A 16,638-nucleotide genomic window follows, 5' to 3' on the forward strand; every position below is an offset into this window, starting at 1 on the left:
ATATATATATATATATATATATATATATATATATATGTGTGTGTGTGTGTGTGTGTGTGTGTGTGTGTGTCTGTGTGTGTATTAATAGAGAGAGAGAGAGAAAGAAAGAATTTATTAGAATGTCGTACAGGCTATAATCCAACCTATCCAACACTGACCAGCTATGATGGGAAGTTCAGGAATCTAGTGGCTGCTCAAACCCACAAGTCTGGGTGTTTCAGCTGGTCTTCTGTATAAACTGCAGTCCTTAATAAGTAGGCTCCAGTGAATGTGCTAGAAAGTGCAAACAGTCGAAGAACAAACTCTTCCTTCTTCCATTGTACTTATGTAGGCATCCAGCAGAAGTCAAGGCCTAGAATAAAGGCATAACTCCAGATCTGGCTTAAAGGTGTGGATTGATATCCAGAATAAGAGCACATGTCATGCCATCTCAAGATCACAGATCAAAAGGGTGTGTCTTCCAGCCTCAAAATCTGGGTCACAGGCATGCTCTCCATTTCTGGATTCTAGTTCATTCCAGATATCGTCAGGATGACAACCAGGAATACCCAGAACACTTCCTTTACATTCTTTCTGCAGAGTTTGTGTCATTGTTTTCTGTTTATTTATGTGTTCTTTCACTTTGGTTTCTTCAAGTGCATATTGTGAATGATGTCAGAGCTAAAGTCAATGTGATGGCTCTGTACCTAAGAAGCTTCGTTAGCCATGAGGTGTCACTCTGTTCTCTGGAAGCTTAAAAAACAAAACAAAACAACAACAACAAAATTCTTCCCTGAGAAATTCTAACACATAGGTAAGGTAGAAATGAGTGCCTGGCAGTGATCATAGAGAGATTTGGTGTTGCATTCCTGGTTATAGTATTCAAAAGGAGAAATAAACTATTTCTGGATTAGAAAAATGAATTCAGGGGACAGAGACAACAGTCAGTTAAATAAATTGTCCATATGGAAAGTAAGGAGGTAGAAAGGAAGAGGACAAACATCTAGTCTTTCCATTAGGGAAACTTAATTAAAGGCTTGGCTTTTTAAAGATTTGATTTGATTTTTAATTATGTTTATATGGGGGAGGTACGTGCACATGAGGACAGAGTCCACAGAGGGCATGGGATTCCCTGGAGCTAGAGTTATAATTACGAGCTGCCCAACATGGGAAATAAATCCAGGTCATCAGCAAGAGCAAGAAAAGCTCTGAAGCAGTAAACTATCACTCCAGCCCCAAATCCTTTGATTTGAATCACACACACACACACACACACACACACACACACACACACACACACACCATGCATGCAGGCACACACATACACACATGCCCTTTTCAAGTTTGTCAAACCTTATTAATTTTACCTCCCTAGTAAACAAACTTCAAGTTTTGTGCTGGTGGGGGAACAGAATCATCTACCTATAGGAGGTAGAAGAGGCAATCTGGAAGCTTTAAAATTACAACTGCCGCTACCCCATAGAAATCAGTGTGGAGAATAATTAAAAAGTTAAAAGTTGAACCATCCTCTGACCTAACTATACCACCACTTAAATATTCCTAGACCACTCTAAATCCTACAACAGGCTTACATATCATTGTTTACTACTGCTGTCTTCACAATAACAAGGAAATGGAAATCAACCTAGTTGTCTATCAACAATGAGTGGAAAATGAAAACCTGGTACATGAAATTTTATTCAGCCATAAAGAAAAATGAAGCTATGATATTTAAAGGAAAAGTTATGGTACTCAGACCCAGAAAGACAAATGCCAAGCGTTCTCTCTTGTATGTAGGTATACACCAGCATTTAATTTAAATCTATGCATATTATTATGGGAACAAGTATGAGTAGGCCAGAAAATTAGAAAGGACACACGAGAGGTCATATGAAGCTGTAAGGGAGAGGGAAGGGATATGAAATTGGAAGAGAGAATACTGGGAGTGGAAGGGGAGAAAAGGGAAGGGGAGAAAGAAGAGAGCAGAAAGTGAGTGAACCAAATGTAAGATGCACAAGGCTATCATAAAGAAATCTGTCATCTCATATATGGATTTTAAAAAGGAAAAGGACAACCATCCAATTCTCAGTTTCTACTCCAACTTTGCTTGCTGGAGCTAATGGTCATCCAAATTCCAGACTTTCTGTAATACTTTATTTTTTTTTTTCCAAAATAACAACCTTGTTTCCAGATCCGTCTCCTGCACTTCCCCAGCACTGACGGAAAGGAAGGTTTGCTTTGAGTCATCCCACAGGTATCATTTCTCAGTTGGTGTCTTGAAAGTTGATGTTTTGGTTAACTAATCTCTCTCCATCATTCTTTTGCTTTGGTGTATTTGTGCCTCATTGCTTCTTTATTTGGAGGATTTATGTGAAGAAATATAGAAACATATCTAATCCTAAATCTTACTATTCTTTGTTCCAAGTTCAACTAAAAAGAGCTATGAATCCAAAAGCCCAATATGACATTTCAATATAGAGCTTATGAGATCCTGAAGGAACTTTTCAGGGCTAACATTCACTTCAAGCCAGGAAGTCTCAGTCCTAGTTCCATGATCACATTATTCACTCTGCTGTGCCTAGGGAGACTAGTTCTTCCAGGATGCCAATTAGCACACCCCTTTGATTACGGAAGATCTTTTACATGTTTGCCCTGAGCTCTTTCAATAGCATGAATTCCATAATTTTCTTTGACATGTCTACTGTAGAATATGATACCTGAGATTTTGGTCAGTTAAGTTTTGATAGGGAAAAAAAATGAAAGACAAGAGAAGCAGAGATAAGGTAATTTCAGTAATTGATTTGACGCCAGGGACATTAGAATGATCAGAGTAAGATGTCTGACTTTGCCTCCAGCTTTTCCTCTGTGCTCCTCTCTGCATACAAATAGTCTTGTTAAATGCTTAATAATCGTAACAGGATGACGATTTAAGTTGAGAAAGCAGATTCTGAAAGGAAAAGGATGGCCCACAATCTCACAAAGTGAGTCTGAGTTTGTAATGCACTGGTTTTGTTTGATCTGTCTCTGATCCACAAACATATGTGTATAACATGAGACACCTCATCTTACAAATAAAGAATGATGTTCTCAACCCAATGTCATTGTGGGTTTCCCCTATGCAAGCTAATCAAGCACATGAACAGTTGTTTTGTGCCATGGAAATGAGCTTACATAAATTAGGATCATTATGCTATGCAAGTTCCATTATTCAGCTTGTAATTTCCATTGACCATGGCATCATGGATAGCTATGTTCAAATAAAATAGCTGCATTTCATTTGTAGAAGCCAGTTGTATTTTAATCCAAATTCCTTTGGTCACAATGGAAATACATTTCTTTGTCTTTTATTCTCAAGAGAGAAAGGAAATATATCTGATGATCTTTCTTTTAACAACACCAATTTGTTATCAATATTACATGTTTCACTACTCTCTCTCTTTCTCTCTCTCTCATATGTGTGTGTGTGTGTGTATTTGTGTGTGTGTGTGTGTGTGTGTGTGTGTGTGTATTGTCTATTCACTCAAGTGCTCAAGGGTCTGTCCAAGAAATTTTGAACTACTAACATTATTTCACCATGAGTGAGGCTTCTTCTTCTACAGAAAAAAAGCAGGATATCATAAATTTACTCAGCAGAGGGCCATTAAACTCAAACAAGACCTCAACATAAAACCAGAGATGCTGAAATTGATAGAGGAGAAAGTGTGGAAAAGGCTCAAAGATATTGACACAGGGTAAAAATTCCTAAACAGAGCAGCAATGACTTGTGCTGTAAAATCAAGAATTGACAAATGGGACCTCATAAAATTGCAAAGCTTCTGTAAGGCAAAAGACACTGTCAACAAGACAAAAANGCCACCAACAGATTGGGAAAGGATTTTTACCAATCCTAAATCTGATAGNGGACTAATATNCANTANATACAAAGAGCTCAAGAAGCTNGACTCCAGAAATTCAAATTACCCCATTAAAAGATGAGGTACAGTGCTAAACAAAGATTTCTCAACTGAGGAATACTGAATGGCTGAGAAACACCTGAAAAAATGTTCAACATCCTTAATCATCAGGGAAATGCAAATCAAAACAACCTTGAGATTCCATCTCACACCAGTCAGAATGACAAAGATCAAAAATTCAGGTGACAGGAGATGCTGGAGAGGATGTAGAGAAAGAGGAACACTCCTCCGTTGCTGTGGGGACTCCAAGCTTGTACAACCACTTTGGAAATTAGTCTGGTGGTTCCTCAGAAAATTGGACATAATACTACCAGAAGATCCAGTAATACCTTTCCTGGGCATATACCCAGAAGATGTTCCAACTGGTAATAAGGACACATGCTCCACTATGTTCATAGCAGCCTTATTTATAATAGCCAGAAGCTGGAAAGAACCCAGATGTCCCTCAGTAGAGGAATGAATGCAGAAAATGTGGTACATTTACACAATGGAGTACTAATCAGCTATTAAAAACAATGACTTTATGAAGTTCTTGGGCAAATGGATGTATCTGGAGGATATCATCCTTAGTGAGGTAACCCAATCACAAAAGAAGTCATTAGATATGCACTCACTGATAAGTGGATATTAGTCCAGAAACTTAGAATACCCAAGATACAATTTACAAAACACAAGAAAAACAAGAAGGAAGACCAACGTGTGGATACTTCATTCTTCCTTAGAATAGGGAACAAAATACCTATGAAAGAAGTTACAGAGACAAAGTTTGGAGCTAAGACAAAAGGACTGACTATCCAGAGATTACCCCACCTGGGGATCCATCCCATCATCAGCCACCAAACCCAGACACTAATGCACATGCCAGCAAGATTTTTCTGAAGGTACCCTGATATAGCAGNCTCTTGGGAGGCTATGCCAGTGCCTGGCAAACACAGAAGTGGATGCTCACAGTCAGCTATTGGATGGAACACAGGGCCCCCAATGGAGGAGCTAGAAAAAGTACCCAAGATGCTGAAGGAGTCTGCAACCCTATAGGTGGAACAACAATACCAGTACCCTGTGAGCTCATGTCTCTAGCTGCATATGTAGCAGAAGATGGCCTACTCAGCCATCTTTGGGAAGAGAGGTCCCTTGGTATTGCAAACTTTATATGCCCCAGTACAGAGGAATGCCAGTGCCAAGAAGAGTTAGTGGGTGGATAGGGGAGCAGGGTGGGTGGGGTGAGGGTATAGGGAACTTTTGGGATAGCATTTGAAATGTAAATAAAGAAAATATCTAATTTTAAAAGGTTAAAAAAAAAGAATACAAAGCAAGCAAAGAGGGGTGAGTAGTGAGTCTAAGAGATCTGGAAGAGATGAAGAACTGTTTTCACTGTAGGCATTAAGCAAAAAGGCAGCCTTTTTCATCAATTTCTTCCCATTAAGCTCAAATGTTGGTTTGGGATGTTACAGGATATTTGATTATTGTACATAGAAAACCTAATTGTTAGAAAAATGTAAAGCTCAAATAGCCATTGCCTTTGTCAGTTTCAGTTAAGTCTGTCCTGAGAACATGTTGTTTGGGTAAGCCTCCAAAAGCCTCCTTAGATAAAAATGGTAAAGAATGGAAAGTCCCTGCCTGTTTTAATGCAAGTTGCTGAGGATAGGTCTATGCTTTATGGTTCATTGCTCTATGACCCAGCTGGATGGCCTTGATCTAACCCACAAAGAGCTGAAATTGTTCAGTCCCAACATTCCCTACTGACGTGGCTTGGAGCCTTTCCACTATGAGGTGACATGGTGCTGCCTGCCAAGGGCGTACAGAAGGAGCTAGAGACTTCCTTTGGATTTAGTTGAACCTTTGATAGAGCTCTCCCTCCTTCCGTCCTGTCTTCCCTCCCTCCTCTCTCTCTTTCCTTCTACCTCTGTTCCTGCCCCTCCTTCTCTGTCACACACAGTCTGTAAGGATGCCTGAAGTAGGAGTTAGATTTGGATTTGCAGATCCAACAGATAATCAGCTGGCAGGATACAAGAAAGATAGTATTCAAAGAAAGAGAGCAAAGGAGCACTCTTAGGTTTGGAGGAGCTCTAGAGAAAGGTAGACTAGCTCAGTAGAATGACAGAAGTAGAAAATGATTTCTAAATAGCTAGTATTTTAGTTGTAGAATCAGGTTTGTTTATTGATAATAGTTACTTTGTATGTAGTTAAGAAGATAAATTTGCCTTGCTGAGAGAGCAGGATATTACTTCAGTTTATGCCTTCGTATTTTCATTGGTATAAATACTAGACAAATGGTTACATTGAAAAACTAGAATGGGCAGGGGGAGGAATGGATGGCCAGGGTTACGGCAGAAACAATTCCATAAAAAATGGAAATTTGTTCAGTAATTAACAGGAAGAGGCAGGAATCGAATTTGAGTGAATTCAGGACTGTCTGATTGGAAGCCAGGAACCAGATAATCTTGCCATTCTCCTTCAATGCAGTTATCAGTAGTGTTCAGTGGTAGAGACTTACCTTGTCTTCCAGAAGGAACTCTCCCACACAAGCCTTATAAAAAACAGGTTGAAGCTGTGAGAAAATTAATTAAGCAAATGGTTAGCCTATAATTTCCTAAATTAAGGATAATTCACATTTGTAAATAATTTCATCGATAGCTTAAGTAGGTGCTTGGAGCACCTACCCACCCACACCCAATTAAAAAAAAGAAAACATGGATATGTTTTCCATAATTTTCCTCAATTCTTAGCAATCTTATCAAATTCACGATGCATAGCCTGTCCTTGCTGCTCAGCTTTATACCTCAAAACCTCTCTCCCTTTATCCAGCTGCTTTAGGAACCACCCATATCAACCGACAAGTGCCAAACAGTGCTCAAATAACCGGGAACTCACCATGTTCAAAGAAATGTTCAGTGTGGAGTACAGTAAAGGCCAGAGCCTCACAAAAAGACACTGCAATGAAAAAAGAGAAAATACATTTTGGGAAATGTGGACTATGACCCAGAGTGACAAAACTTTTGTTTTACAGATTCATTTCTCAGAATCACTGCAAACACTGAGAATGTGCCTTCTGCTCTTTCTCTAACTGCACTTAGTCTCTCAGACACTAGATCAACTGATATTTTCGGTATCAACTTAACCAAATAACAATGTCTGAAGTTTCTGTGAACACTAGAATGACAAGATATATTTATGTATAATAATGTATTATCATAATTATATAGTGTATAATTATATCATATAAGTGCTAAGACGTTAAGAAACGGACACAAAGGCAAGACTCAACTTCAGACTTTGCTATTTGCTATTGGATGACCTTAGGAAAACAGCCAAACTCCAGAAAACCTGGCGATGCCTGCCTATATGCCTACTCTAACTGCTTCCCAGGAAACTGAGGTAGGAATACAACTCTATGAAAGATGACTTATCTAACATGAATGCGGCCCTGCCCGCAGTCTCTAGTTGCACAAAAAGGAAATGAAAAGGTAGAGTTCCAAAGCCTTGGAATCTCAGGCTGAGTATTAAGAAGAGGAAGCTTAGAATTATTAAGAATTAAAATTTGTGTGAGGATTTGATGGAATACAAATGAGATCATGTTTGTAGACCAGTTGATATAAGGATTCTGTGACCATTATTTGTGGTTTTTATTTGTTTGCTTTGGTTTGGGCCTTTTGACTTACAGCTTCACTATGTATCCCAGGCTAATCTGGACTCTCAGTCCTCCTGATTCAGCTTCTTAAATCCTTGGAGTACCATACCTGATATACCCTGGCTTCTATCAGAGCCATTACTGTTAATAAGACTGATGCACTATTATGTAAGCCAGAAGAGAAAAGATAGGTGCAACTTTGACCTCTTACTTACCATCCTGTGCTTAAACTGTCTTCTATTTTTTAAATGTTTTATTTTCCTTCTTAAAAATTATACCATTTTGTATTCATACTATTTACTATTTATTTCTGTTCTCTTGTGTTGTTTGCCTTGTTAGCATAGAACTTCCAAGGAGATAAGTCTGTATTTTTTATCCCTGCATCAGGAACATGGGAGATGCCAACAAGTAAATGGAAATGGGAATGAAACAATAAAATTGACTCAGCACAACTTACAAATTTTTGGAAGCCTGTACCAAAGGCTATCAACAAAGGTGGGAATGCAAAGAGCTCCTGGAAATCAGTTATGATATGTGTGTGTCAGTGCCCACTGTACACACGGCATTTCCTATGCCACCGGGAACACAGAGAGTGGCGGCTGATTTATTGCTGATTGAAAGCTGCTTAATGAGTTATGACTGCTTAGCATAACAGAGAGGTGAGTAAATTTGAAGAGGGCCTGGTTGATCAGCAGAGTGATTTAAATGTTAGAAAATAGGATTTAGTTTGAGAAGCTATGGGAATTGGGGTGATTTAGCCTAGAGAAGAGTATGGAAAGATGTTACACAGCAGATGAAGGCCAGCTGTTCTCCATTTTTCCAGACTAATCCATGTAATGAAATTCAGGAGGTGATGTGTTAAAATAAATACACCGAGGGACCTTAGGTTTTTAAACATACATTTGTATTATGACTTTGGGGGACTCTCAAATTAAGATTGTAGTGGAGAATTATAGTTAAGGAGTAAAACCACAATGGATATAACCATAATTATATATATATATATATATATAATTTTATATATATATATATATATATATATATATATATATGTTTAAATTAAATGTAATAATAATCACAATACAAAAATATACAAAGAAACCTACATACTTCAATTGTATGTAAAGCCTTCAGTGGTCAAATTAATTGTACTCTCATTATTTCCACAATAACTGTTGGTTTGGTGAGATTTTGATATGGAGGGATTAGTTGCAGACTTTCCCCAGGAGATAAACTAATCTAAAATTTTATGCATTAAAGAAATATGCAGAATAATTAATGCCACAGAGTTTGACATAATCTTGATTCTGTAATAAAAGTCGTAGGTTTGATGGTTTGGAATAATGGTTTTAGCTCTCATCTTGCTTTATGGAATTTACTTTACAAAACACATCAGTTATATAACATTATGAATGCATTAAAACAAATTGCAACTTCAAAATGTGTCATTTTATGAGTCTCTTAGTAAAAAATTATTTTGCAGCATAAAATCATCTTTATATGAATAATTCTGAGACTATATACTTAATGAATATTTTAGAGCTGAGCACACCTATGCAAAAATGTATTTTCTGATTCTTCCCAGAGGCAGAATGTTTGCCTTAGTGATTTTCTATGTAGGGCTTATCTCACCAATCATTTAGAGTTTGCCTATAGATTGAAAACACATCTTACTAAATCTTGTTCAAAAATTGTTATTTCAATAGTTTACCACATGCAAACACTGTCAGCCTCCTATTTCTATACCTCACAATTGCTCTTGGAGTAAGCATTACTGTTTATTTTATATACACCATTTTCTAGGAACTTTTCCAAAATTATACCACTAATAGTTAGCCTATTTTTGCCATTCTGTCTGAAAATGTAGGGCTCTCACCAATTCAGTTATTTTGGAAATAACAAGAATAGAATTAATTTGATCAATGAAGGATTTACATACAATTGAAGGATGTAGAATTCATTAGGTATTTTGTATTGCTACTACTACATTTAACTTAAACCATGATATTATTTCCAGATAATTATAGCTACTTCCATTGTGGCTATATGAATTGTTCAAGTATATATATGCTTATTGTTTTCAAAAGCTTCATGAAAATTAACTATATACAAGAGTAACAGAGGGAAAATTTAAATAATATTTTATTTTTCTTTATTTTATTTTTAGGATTTTGACAAAGAGTCTCATGTCACATAGGCTAGCCTTAAACTCAGTATGTAGCAAGTTGTTTTTCAAATGGTGGATATTACAGGTATACACTACTGTATCTAGATAGAAGTATATTTTATAAATCTAGGATCCATGTGTCCAAGTAGGAACTACATCATTTATAGTCAATTTTGGCTGCCAGTGTTTGCCATTATTAACTAGCATCTCTTTCTCTTTCTTTTAGATTAATTTCAAAATGTGATGTGTGTGTGTGTGTGTGTGTGTGTGTGTGTGTACCTAGTCAAAATAAAGTTCAAAACATATTTGTCACAATAGGATGTCATGGCAATCTAAAAGTCTCTGGAGACTCAGATAGGAGGATCATGATTTGGAGGCCAGTCTAGACTACACAGTGAAACCTTACTTTATAAAGCCAAGGTCTAGGGCTGCAGTTTACCTAGAAGGCACAAGACCTGTTTTCCACCCTGGATAGGTAGGATTTACCCTAGTTCAGACTTACAGCTGATAATATGAATGAAGAGACTAAATTGTGCGTCTTTTGCAGTTATATAAGTCAAGACTTCATCTTTTCATGCCAAGACAATAAACTTTGGAGTTCTAAATGAGTTTTGGAAATGTGATCTTTATATGTTTTACCATTTCCTTTTTTGTCATTCTTTTTTATTGTCAACAAATTTTAAAATCGTAATATAATTACATCTCTTCCTTCCCTTTCCTCCCTCCAAAACTCATCATATACTCTTCCCTACTCTCCCCAAAATTCATTATTTTTTCACTAGTATTGTATGCATGTATGTGTAGATTATGTCCTCTTGTACTGGTTAAGTTATTAATGTGTGCAGCAAGTTGACTAGTGAGCAGTATTCAGACTAAACTCTGTACTTAAATAGCAGAAGCAATATCAGTGAGGGGAGAGACGGTCTCAGGTACAGTCTACTGAGACCTTCAGGAACTTCTGCAACACCAATAGTCCAAGATGCTTCATATATAAGCAAGGGTCAAGGGCCCTGTGGTGTTTTGAATAAAAATGGCCCCCATAGACCCAAAAGAAGTGGCACTATTAGGAGGAGTGGCCTTCCTAGCGTAGGTATGGAATTGATGGAGGAAGCTTGCCACTGGATGTGGGCTTTGGGGTTTCAGTTTCAGCAAACCACTACCAACTTCACTCTCTCTTCCTGCTGTCTGCAGATCTGGATGTAGAACTCACACCTACCTCCCCAGTATCATGTCTGTCTGCATGCTGCCGTTCTTTCTATCACAATGATAGTGGGATGAACTTCTAAAACAGAAAGTCAGTCTCAATTGAATGCTTGCCTTTATAAGAGTTTCCGTTGTCATGGTGTCTCTTTACAGCAATGAAACTCTAACACAGGGCCGAAGATGCGGTGCAACCACACTGAGTAGTCAATGCACTTGGCCTGCCTCCAGCAAGAGAGAACATAACCTTGTGGTGTAAAGCGTATCATTTTATCAGGGGCAAATCTCATGATCTCTTCCACAGTGTATTCAGGAATTCAGATCTCCATGATCTAGGGTTAAAGGTTGTTTTGAACTACCTGGTCTGGGATCTTTACAAGAACAATATGTTGTCTCATCCACTTGAGCCTTCTCTTCACAGACAGCCCATCTTTAAACTCAAATATTTAATATTAATTTCTAAGACCAATAATGAAATCTACAAAAAGGACCTTAGACTCTAAGTTTCTGTGGACTTGCTAATAATAACTTACTATAACAATCAGTACATTTTTAATAAAAGAATAAATTCTTAAGACTATTTTAAATGCTTTTCTGATAAATTATTCTCCCAAATCTATGTCTGCAGTCACATTAAGCCATTGCAACAAAGAATTTTGGAATTCTGATTCTTAATAAGATTTCCACAGCCTTTCCCACAATGGTCTGTGAGCAAGAACTATGGTTGCAAGAACTATGACGTAGCTGGGTGCCCCACAATCCCTGGATCTCTTCATTGTCTCCAGTTGTGGTTTGCCATTTGCTGTGAAGAAAAGCTTCTCTGATGAGGAATAATAGTTCCACTAATCTGTGGGAATAAGCTCAAGATTTAGAATGTACTTGAGAATCATGCTGGTCTGGAAATGTTGTTGTAATAGACCCTTCAAAGAAGTATGAACTCATTGTTCTTGGGAGCTTGGGAATGTGGCTACCACCAGGGATGATTTCCATTTTGTTGAATAGGCTCTAAGTCCAATTTATACACCTGTTGGTTACCAATGTATAAGTGCCACTTATGTACCTTCCTGGATATATTGTCATGCTGGTCACTGTTGTGGTTAATAGGAATCACTGCTGGGAATGAAGAGGGGGCGGGTGGGAAGATTTTCAGAGCCAGCATGCCAGGATATCTGCTGGGGGAAAGTCTCTCAGAGAAACAGCAGCATAAACAAGATCTAAAATAAATAGCAATATCGATAAACATGCTAGCACAGAAGGGGAAATTTTTCACAAGGTCCCAACCCTGGACAAAGAACTATAGGCAACAAAAGACTGCAGAAAGAGGGGTAATTAGCCTTTCCAGGGGATGAGCCACCTAATTATTTATCCAATACAAAGGGCTTAGCAATGAAATCAAATACACACACACAAGGAACAAAAATGGACTAGGCAGGTTGGAGTTATGTATTTCTGCATAAATATGCACACATGCATATGTGTGTAACAATAACAAGCAAAAAATTACCAATTTGAGAATTGGGGAGCATGGTAGGAGCTAGAGGGGTGAGACGTGGTAAAGGATCAAGAGAAGCAAAAGGGGAAGTTGATGTAATGCTGTTTTAATTAAAATGTATAAATATAAAAATTGAAAAATAAATAATTAAGAATAATCTGGGGAAATGTAGGGTTTTTTAAGTTGCTAAGGAAACAGAGCAAAGTCAGATAACACATAAAAAGAGTTCATAAATTTAGTGTTGGATACCAGAACATTGCTGTCGAAAACATGATGTTTTCATAGGGCAAAATTGTCTATTCCTTTTGGAGGAGAAACATTGCCTTGCACAGTCAGCACAGAATAAATATGTGGGTGTCAACAGCTAACTCAGTGCTGAAGTCTAAAAAGTTGTATCCTGTCCAATAGGTGTACGAATCACATTAGTAAGTGATTGTCACTTTTAAAGATATAGAAAATATTATTTTCTCAGTATAAGTGCAATACATTTTTAAATTATGAAATACCTCATGAATTTGCATGCCATCCTTATGCAGAGACACAGTAATCTTCTTTGTATCAGTCTAATTTTAGTATGTATGCTGCCAAAGTGAGGACATTACATTTAAAATGGCAACAAGAAGAGGGCATTATCTGTTTCTGTATGTCTTTCACATGCATACTAAATAATAACATGCATTAATAACTGTATTCACTGTGGAATTATTGAATCTTGACTCCTTGGTGTCCTGAACAACAGTAATTTGTAAACATGTGTTAATCAGGTGATCTACTGATATTAAGTAGTATTAAGTGTTCCAAAATGCAGATATATGTATTCTACAGCTCTTCGGGGTTGCAGCATCAGGCTTATGAAGAAAGCAATGTGTGTTAAGAACATAGTTAAAATGGCAAAGATCAGAAATTCAAGAGACAGCAGATGCTGGCAAAGATGTGGAGAAAGAGAAACACTCCTCCATTGCTGGTGAGAGTGCAAGCTGGTACACCACTCTGGAAATCAGTTTGGCGGTTCCTCAGAAAATTNAANATAGTACTACCAGAAGATCCAGCAATACCACTCCTGGGCATATACCCAGAAGATCTTCCAACTTGTAATAAGGACACATGCTCCATTATGTTCATAGCAGTCTTATTTATAATAGGCAGAAGCTGGAAAGAAACCAGATGTTCCGCAACAGAGGAATGGGTACAGAAAATGTGGTCCATTGACACAATGGAGTATTACACAGTTATTAAAAACAACGAATTTATGAAATTCTTAGACAAATGGATGGATCTGGAGGATATCATCCTGAGTCAGGTAAACCAATCACAAAAGAACACACATGATATGCACTCACTGGTAAGTGGATATTAGCCCAGAAGCTCAGAATAACCAATGTACAATTTACAAAACACATGAAACTCAAGAAGAAGGACGACCAAAGTGGATATTTCAATCCTTCTTAGAAGGGGGAACAAAATAACTATGGAAGGAGTTACAGAGACAAAACTCAGAGCAAAGACTGAAAGAATGACAGTCCAGAGACTGCTCCACCTAGGGATCCATCCCATAAACAACCACCAAACTCAGACACTATTGCAAATGCCAACAAGAATTTTCTGACAGGAGCTCAATATAGCTGTCTCCTGAAAGTCTCCTCCAGTTCCTGGCAAATACAGAAGTGGATGCACACAGTCATCCATTGGACAGAGCACAGGGTCCCCAATGAAGGAGCAAGAAAAAGTACCCAAGGAGCTGAAGGGGTTTGCAGTCCCATAGGACGAACAACAATATGAACTAACCAGGAACCTGAGAGCTCCCTGGGACTAAACCACCAATCAAAGAAAACACATGGCAGGACTTCTGGCTCTAGCTGCATGTGTAGCAGAGGATGGCCGAGTCGGTCATCAATGGCAGGAGAGACCCTTGGTTCTGTGAAGGTTCTATGCCCCTGTATAGGAGAATGCCAGGGCTAGGAAGCAGGAGTGGGTGGGTTAGGGAGCAGAGGGAGGGGAGAAGAGATAGGGGATTTTTGGAGGGGAAACTAGGAAAGGGAATAATATTTGAAATGTAAAAAAAAGAAAATATGTAATAAAAAGTAAAGGAAAGCTGGGCGGTGGTGGTGCACACCTTTAATCCTAGCACTTGGGAGGCAGAGGAAGACAGATTTCTGAGTTTGAAACCAGCCTGCTCTCCAAAGTGAGTTCCAGGACAGCCAGGGCTACAGAGAAACCCTATATCCAAAAAAAAAAAAAAAAAGGATAAAAGAACATAGTACTAAAATGTCAGTCCTACTTATGAACTTCTATGAATGTCTATCTAAAGAAATTGTGTTAGGAGATTCTGGTGAAGCAGAGCAAGCCAGCTTTAAAGTAAATTATGTATTATATTATGCACCACATTGAGATTTCATGGCCCACCACATCAACCGTGGTTTTTTCGAATGTCCTTATTTTCCGAATCCTTCCACTACTAGCAAATCAATTGAAAACCCACTAAGTGAACTCAAAGGAAATTCACTCCCTTTTCTCTTTCCTGTTTTACAGGAAACAACTGCTATTAGAAATCAGAACACTCCTTTCACTTAACTGCACTTGAATCCTAGGCAGAAATCCTACCCTCCACATAAGAGAGTAAAGACGTTAGATAAGGAATCCTGCCAAACCCTTCAGAGCCACATGGGTGGTTACTTTGATCATTTTACCTATGACATTATCTACTGCTCTTTCATGTCAAATAACCTATGCTTTCCCTCCATTGCCTTTTTAGGAGATACTTTCCCAAACAGAAGCAAATATAAATCTTCCTAGGTATATTTTAATTACTTTCTAGATTCTTGTCTTACCATTTCTTTGCAATAACATACCTAAATTGCTTCTTCATTCTCATTACCAATGCATAAATACCTCACCGAAAATATTTGCAATTTATTCCACTCTGAGTTTGATCCTTGGTCCACTGAAATTAGTTTCAGAAAAAAAAAATCACTGGTAACTACCACTTCCATACAGGCAGTCAGAGAATACTATCTTCTTTCTTCCCAACTACAAGTCAGAGTATGTTATACCTTCAAACACAGAGTTTCTCAGTTCAAATCAGGACTTCAGGACAACTAGATGTGTGCTTGTAGACAGGTTGGTTAACTTCCTGCTATCTTACTTCATGTGCAAACTTAAAACTATGAAAGACTTTCACAATAGAGTTGTTTTGGTGACCAAATTAGAGAAATGATTTCTTGTACAGCACAGAATGTGTGTTGAATAAATGTTAGTTTGGTTTATAATTCTCTTCCTCCATAAAGACAAGCCTTTAGGGATTGTTCATATTATGTGCATGAGAAGAGCAGAATCTGTGATAACCTTTTATTTTAAACTATCTTTTCAATTATTTTTAAACATTGTATTTTTTAATAACTGAAAGACTCCTGCAAGACAGATGATATAGTAATTGTTGAACATTGAAATGAACATACTATTTTTTCCAGGGTGTTTGGAAACTTTGGTGGCAGACTTTCTGAAACATTGGGATAGGAGTGGGAGAGATGGCTCAGGAACTAAAAGAACTTGTTGCTTTTGAAGAGGAAGCAGGTCTAGTATCCTTCAGAACTATGGTACTCACAATCATCTCTGACTTCAGTTCTACATGATTTGGTATGCTTCTCTGGCCTCCATAACCAGCCACACATGTAGTGCACATACATGCATGAAGGCAAAATACTCTTCCATATAAAATAAAATTTTAAAAAAGTAAATAAAACACTGGAATCTCCAGCTCTGATACTAGCTAGCTGTGGGCAGCATTTACACAGTCAAACTTCACAGCCCCTGTTCAGTGTGAACCAACCCAGGCACATGTAACTGCAGACCTCTGGTTCTGACTCAAGAACCTCAAATCTCCTCTTAGTATCTTTGAATCCACAACAGTCCATCTTGTTAGTTCACAGTAAGGTAAAAATCTCTTACTGTTCGGCTTTGAAAACTGGACCCCAGCATCCATGGTGGAGCACTTTGTCACTGCCTTGCTCTTCTGCACTTCACTCCTACGGTACCTGCTATGATAGTGTTTCACAGAGTTCTGCCCCTCTTTATCCTTCCTCCTAATTCCTCAGGTCTCCACGGCACTGACATCTACTAAAATAAAATAAAATAAAATAAAATAAAATAAAATAAAATAAAATATTCTCTTTCTGCTAGGCTTTATCTACCACCCATCAATTAAACATAAATGCCTAGCTAA

General features: G+C 37.8%; 1 non-coding gene across 1 annotated transcript; it reads right to left on the reverse strand.

Annotated features, from left to right (window-relative positions):
• Window positions 1–12,910: 12,910 nt before the first annotated feature.
• On the reverse strand, window positions 12,911–13,016 carry LOC115064085. Its single transcript, XR_003843947.1, has one exon. It is a non-coding gene; the product is annotated as a U6 spliceosomal RNA (small nuclear RNA).
• Window positions 13,017–16,638: the final 3,622 nt, after the last annotated feature.

Source organism: Mus pahari, chromosome 5 (genome assembly GCF_900095145.1).
Source record: "Mus pahari chromosome 5, PAHARI_EIJ_v1.1, whole genome shotgun sequence".
Classification (NCBI taxonomy): domain Eukaryota; kingdom Metazoa; phylum Chordata; class Mammalia; order Rodentia; family Muridae; genus Mus; species Mus pahari.